At 42.7% G+C, this 5,945-nt stretch overlaps 1 pseudogene; it reads right to left on the reverse strand.

Moving 5' to 3' along the window:
• Nucleotides 1-3,936: 3,936 nt before the first annotated feature.
• On the reverse strand, nucleotides 3,937-4,038 carry LOC114607934 (U2 spliceosomal RNA; annotated as a pseudogene).
• Nucleotides 4,039-5,945: the final 1,907 nt, after the last annotated feature.

A 5,945-nucleotide genomic window follows, 5' to 3' on the forward strand; every position in this document is an offset into this window, starting at 1 on the left:
GGAGTTAGCCTGCTCCCGGCTTTCCACCTATCCAGGTGTTCACCCTTGGCTGACCTATGCTGGAACTCTGAGTCAGTGCTACCTGCATGGCAGGGAGCTAGTCAAACCAGAGCCTATGCAACCAGTCACTTTCTGTAATCAATAAAGTTGCGGCCTAAATTCTGCCAAAAACAAAACTAAAATTTGAGTCAAGTGTGAATTTATTTAGGGGGGAGGTTTCTGGGTCTGAACACGCAGAAGGAAGCAGACGGGACAGGAAGTTTCAGCCATGCTGTGTTGCCCAAAGAACCCTTTCTGAGCCAACGGACAGACAGATAGATAGAGAAGAGCCACTTGTTGCTAACCAGTTCAGAGCATAGTTTGATGGCCAAGTATGTCAATTTTTGTTTTTCTCAGTTTCTCATTTTTCCAGCCTTTCATTTGGTTTTCCTAGGGTTGCCATACGTCTTGAATTTCCTGGACTTAGCCAGTATTTGGCCCTTGTAAACAGCGTCCAGGTGGAAATCGCTGAAATGTCTGGGCCGGGGGGAACTCAACAACTTTGCCAAAAAAAAAAGTTCAACAATTTTGTGTCTGAATTTTCACTTTTTGAAATATGGGAACCCTGCATTAGTTTGTGGTTTTTTTAAAAAAAGCTGTCAGGAAAATTCATTAGGACCTTTGTGCAAATTTCTCACAACATGCACATTTTTGCAAGCAATTTCCCTAACAGAAATACATTTTAATGCTACTTTACATTTGTATGCACACACTTTCTTCGGCTGAAGAGTTGCACTGCAAAATTCTGAGAAGTGTGAATTTTAAAGGATAGCGGCATTTCGATTCAAGTGTTGCTTCATGAAGTGTGAATTAGGGAAGTTCACATTAAAATGCAAATCAAGCCAGATTTCTACCCCACACCCCACTGCAGAATTTCTACCCCGTCCCCACCCCACTCCCCTGAAAAGGCTGAGTCAGATGGCCAGATTATGGCATTGCTGAGTATGGGAGCAAACAGTTTTCTCAGACAAGACACTTGATCAGTGGTACACCAATGTCAAGACCCATGACTTTGGATCCTGCCACATCAAAATCTCTGTATTCCACAGGTACTAATCCTAGGGCAACTCTAAGCACCAAGAAGATCCAAGCCACCACCACCAGGTTCATAGACCTTCAGGATTTTAAACGATGGCTAAAGATATCACAGCTTAATTGGTTGAGGGATCAAGCTGCTAAGATTAAACTATGAAACATAAGAGGTTGCAAAATGCTGTCATTTGCTTGACTGTGCTAAGGATACTAATTTATGCAAGCTGAGCTGGATAAATCTCAGTGAACTTGCTTCTGAGTAAAGCCACATAAATATCAGGCTGCAAATCCATTACGGCTATTATTTTTACAGGCTTCTACACAGGTTTGGGGCCGGGAGAGGGTCTAAACCTATATTTCTTATGACAGATGCTATTTTGCGCTTCTGAAATTTAGTTCCTCATTCCTTTAGGGCTAACTCTTTTACTTCCATCATAACTCACTGCAAGAGAAGAGGTCAGCAGTTTCCTCTCCGAGTTAGAAACCAAGCAACTCCGCAGCCGGAGAAGATCGCTGCAAAATCGGCATGCCTCAACACTAGGAGCTATAAGACTCCACAATTTTATGCCTATCCACAGAAAGTGAGTATCACTTTTATGCAGTTTTGTAGCCAGCTTGTAAAGATGGCTGTCCTCCTAAATAAATAAAAAAAGGAAAAAGTCACCAATATAAGACTCTAAGGCTGCAATCCCATTTTATGCACACCTATGTGATTGAACACCAATGGACTTACTCCTGAGTAGGCATGCATAGAATTGTATCGTCTTTTATTTATTAGTTACAGTTCTTAATCACCCCGTAATATGGTTTATTTGATATTAAACCACTCTTGTTGTAAGTTGGATAGTGAGTTTGGAGGTGAGATAAATGTCTATAAAAGAGATTAACTGCACAATCCTGCACATGTCCGCTTGAACAATAAGCTTCCCTTAGTTCAATGGGACTTATTCCCAGGTAGGATTGCCATCACTTCTTCCAGTGCATATTGTTGAGAGCCCAATGGCAATGCCCTTATTTTCTCCAATGCCATACATATTCTATGCTGGGGATCTTTTCTCTCTCTGAATTCACTGAGTGCCAGTTTAGCACTTTGTATCTTCTAGGCATACCACTGGAGGGATAGCTCAGTCAGTAGAGCATGCGACTCTTAATCTCAGGGTTGTGGGTTTGACCCCCACGTTGAGCAAAAGAGTCCAGGATTGCAGAGGGTTAGACTAGATGACTCTTGTGGTCCATTCCAGCTCTATCATTCTATGATTCTAGGGCTGTGCCACTTTGCGGGCAGGGTGGACAATGAAATTATTGGGATGATTCAGGGGTCTTTCCCCTCTCCTGAGTCAAAGTGTGATGCCCATAACCACCTCCTCCAAGTCAAATTGTAATCCTAACAAAATCTCACCTTGTTGTTTTTCTGTACTTTTCTGTACCTTATAGCTCTGTCTGCCTATTCTTTCTATACAGTTGTACCTTGGTTCTTGAACGCCTTGGTACTTGTACATTTTGGCTCCCAAACGCCGAAAACCCAGAAGTGTTCCAGTTTTCGAATGTTTTCCCGGAAGCCAAACATCCAACATGGCTTCCGCTTGAGTGCAGGAAGCTCCTGCAGCCAATCGGAAGCCGCGCCTTGGTTTTCGAACGGTTTCAGGAGTCGAATGGACTCCCAGAATGGATTAAGTTCGAGAACCAAGGTTCCACTGTATTTCCATGGGACAAGGGGCTATGCAGGAACTGAGGCTGTCCACAATGTTGCCTTTGGAGCACTGAAGAGCAGAACACTATTTGTTGTTTAAAGCACAGCCCTCCAAAAATAAATTAAATTAAAAAGTTAAAAGCTTCATTTAAGATGGCTGTTGTTTTTATTTTTTTAAAAAACCCTGCTTTGCTCTGTACTAACAACAGAACTCCGCAGGCAGTGAAACAGAACTTGTGACCTTACATTCAAAGCACCTTTATACAATGTCAACAGTCATGACTTTCTCCCCTCCAAGAATACTGGGAACTGTAGCTTGTTTGGGACAATAGGAATTTCAGCACTATGATGGGTCTCCTAACAACACTCAGCACTCTTAAAAAAAACTACAATTCCCAGGATTCTTTGAGGCAAGCAATGTCTGTTGGAAGTGGTATCATGGTGCTTTAAATAGGTGGCATATTGTGGCCCTTCCTCCATGTTGCACCCCTAGAATTCTCACAGTTCATGGGAATCAGGACATTTAAGGAAGTGCTTCCCTTCTTCCTGAAGCGGCTGTGCTTGTAATCTTTCTCCCCTCCCTCTCTCTAATGGACTACATTACATTTTTACAGTTTCCTCTAGTTCCACTTTGGCTAGAGATCAATATTTTGACTATATTCATATTTTTGATATATAGCATTTCTCTGGCGCAGAGTACAAGAGCTAATATATTATATTATTGTCCTCTAAAGAAAAATGGGAATCTGATCAGGAGATTACCCACTAAATGGCTGTGAGGATTTATTCAAATTCCCCTAAAGATCTTAGTGAATAATTTGTTGCAGAGGATTTATTAGCATCCTCACAGGGCCATTTTCCAGATATACCCGGGATGTAGAGCACAGAGAGGGCTTCTCTGCTTTATGAGCAAAGGCTGTCCTTGCTGTTACTTCCCTACTATATGATACCTGTCTCTGTTAACCCTTCCAAAGTAAGATCAATATCCCATATACTTTTGCATGGGTGATACTACTGTACTAGATTCATCTCTTTTTTTAAAGAAAAAAATACGGAGTTGTTATTGGCAATGTACTTTAAAATCCCAAATTTTTGCCTTTGATTCTTCTTGAAGGATACCGTTCTGATTTGGGCCACATCCACACCGTACATTTAACACACACTGATGCCACTTTAAAGAGTTGTGATTTCCCACAAAGAATCCTGGGAACTGTAGTTTGTTAAACTGATAAGAACAGATACTACACTTGATCTTAGCCACAAGGCTGAGAAGCAAATTGTAGTTTGTTAAGGCTAGTTGCTAGTTGGTTTTTATTTTATTTTTTCAAAAAATAAAAACCAGGACACCCTGAAAGTTGTTGAGCTTTTCTTTACAAAAACCAAAAGAAAATGGGATTTATTGATTAACTTGTCTAAGATCCAGGAGGACAAAGTGCCACATTTTGGAAATTCCTTCCGGACATCAATTCTGCCTTTGAAACCCCAGACGTACAGCAGCCCTAGTTGAGAAGGCTGTTGAGAGTTGTTATGAGACCCCAATTCTCTTCAAGGAGCTACAATTCCTGGAGTCATTTAGCAACCAATCATTTTCAGAAAACTCTGGGAACTGTAGTTCTCTGAGGAGAATAAAGGTAAAAAAAGGTAAAGGACCCCTGGATAGTTAAGTCCACTCAAAGGCGACTATGGGGTATGACGCTCATCTCACTTTCAGGCCAAGGGAGCCAGCGTTTGTCCACAGACAGCTTTCCAGGTCATGTGGCCAGCATGGCTAAACCACTTCTGGCACAACAGAACACCTTTATGGAAACCAGAGCGCACGGAAATGCTGTTTACCTTCCTGTCACAGCAATAGCTATTTATCTACTCGCACTGGCATGCTTTCAAGCTGCTAGGTTGGCAGGAGCTGGGACAGAGCAACAGGAGCTCACTCCGTGATGGGGATTCAAACCACCAACCTTCCAATCGGGATTGGCAAGCCCAAGAGGCTCAGTGGTTTAGACTACAGTGCCACCTGCGTCTGAGGAGAATAGGGGTCTCTTAACAGCTCTCAGCTCTTGCCAACCTAGCAGTTTGAAAGCATGCCAAAAAGTGCAAGTACATAAATAGGTACCGCTCCGGCGGGAAGGTAAACGGCGTTTCTGTGCACTGCTCTGGTTTCGGTGTTCTGTTACGCCAGAAGTGGCTTAGTCATGCTGGCCACATGACCCGGAAAAGTGTCTGTGGACAAACGTCGGCTCCCTCGGCCAGTAAAGCGAGATGAGCACCACAACCCCAGAGTCGTCTGCGACTGGACTGAACTGCCGGGGTCCTTTACCTTTTTTAACAACTCTCAGCAGCCTTCACAAACTACAGCTCCCAGGATTCTTTGGGAGAAGTCACAATGTTTGAAAGTGGAATCATAGTGCTTTACATGTTGGGTGTCAATGTGGAATTGAAAAGTTTTTCAAGAGAAAATGGGATTTATTCTCTGCGCTAAAGGATTGCTAGAGCATTTTCTTTTTTCTTTTTATTAAACCACCACAATTAGCACATAACCATGGGGGGGGGGGGCTGAACAGTGTGAAGAGAAGGAAATTCATCCCTCATAATATTAGAATGTGGGGTCAGCCAATGGAGCTTTTGTACAAATCTGTGGTGCAGCTGTGCTTAGAATATGAGGTACAATTCTGGTCACAACACCTCAGAAAGGGATATTGTAGATCTGGGAAAGGTGTAGAAAAAGGCATCTGAAATGATGAAAGGGCTGGAGCCCTGGCATTTTATAGGTGTATACAATTATGCACATTGAGGAGGAAGCAGATAGAGAGAATGGAACTGAATGGTGGGAGATTTGGGACAGACAAGAGGAAGCACTTGATCACTTCATTTGTTAAACTGTGAAATTCACTGCCCCAAGGTGTCATGATGACCACCAAATTAGATGGCTTTAAAAGGGGATAAGAAGACAAATTACAGTGGTACCTCAAGTTAAGTACTTAATTCGTTCTGGAGATCCGTTCCTAACTTGAAACTGTTCTTAACCTGAAGCACCACTTTAGCTAATGGGGCCTTCTGATGCTGCCATGCCGCCGGAGCACGATTTCTGTTCTCATCCTGAAGCAAAGTTCTTAACCCGAGGTACTATTTCTGGGTTAGCGGAGTCTGTAACCTGAAGTGTATGTAACCCGAGGTACCACTGTAATGG

Source organism: Podarcis muralis, chromosome 12, assembly GCF_964188315.1.
Source record: "Podarcis muralis chromosome 12, rPodMur119.hap1.1, whole genome shotgun sequence".
NCBI lineage: Eukaryota > Metazoa > Chordata > Lepidosauria > Squamata > Lacertidae > Podarcis > Podarcis muralis.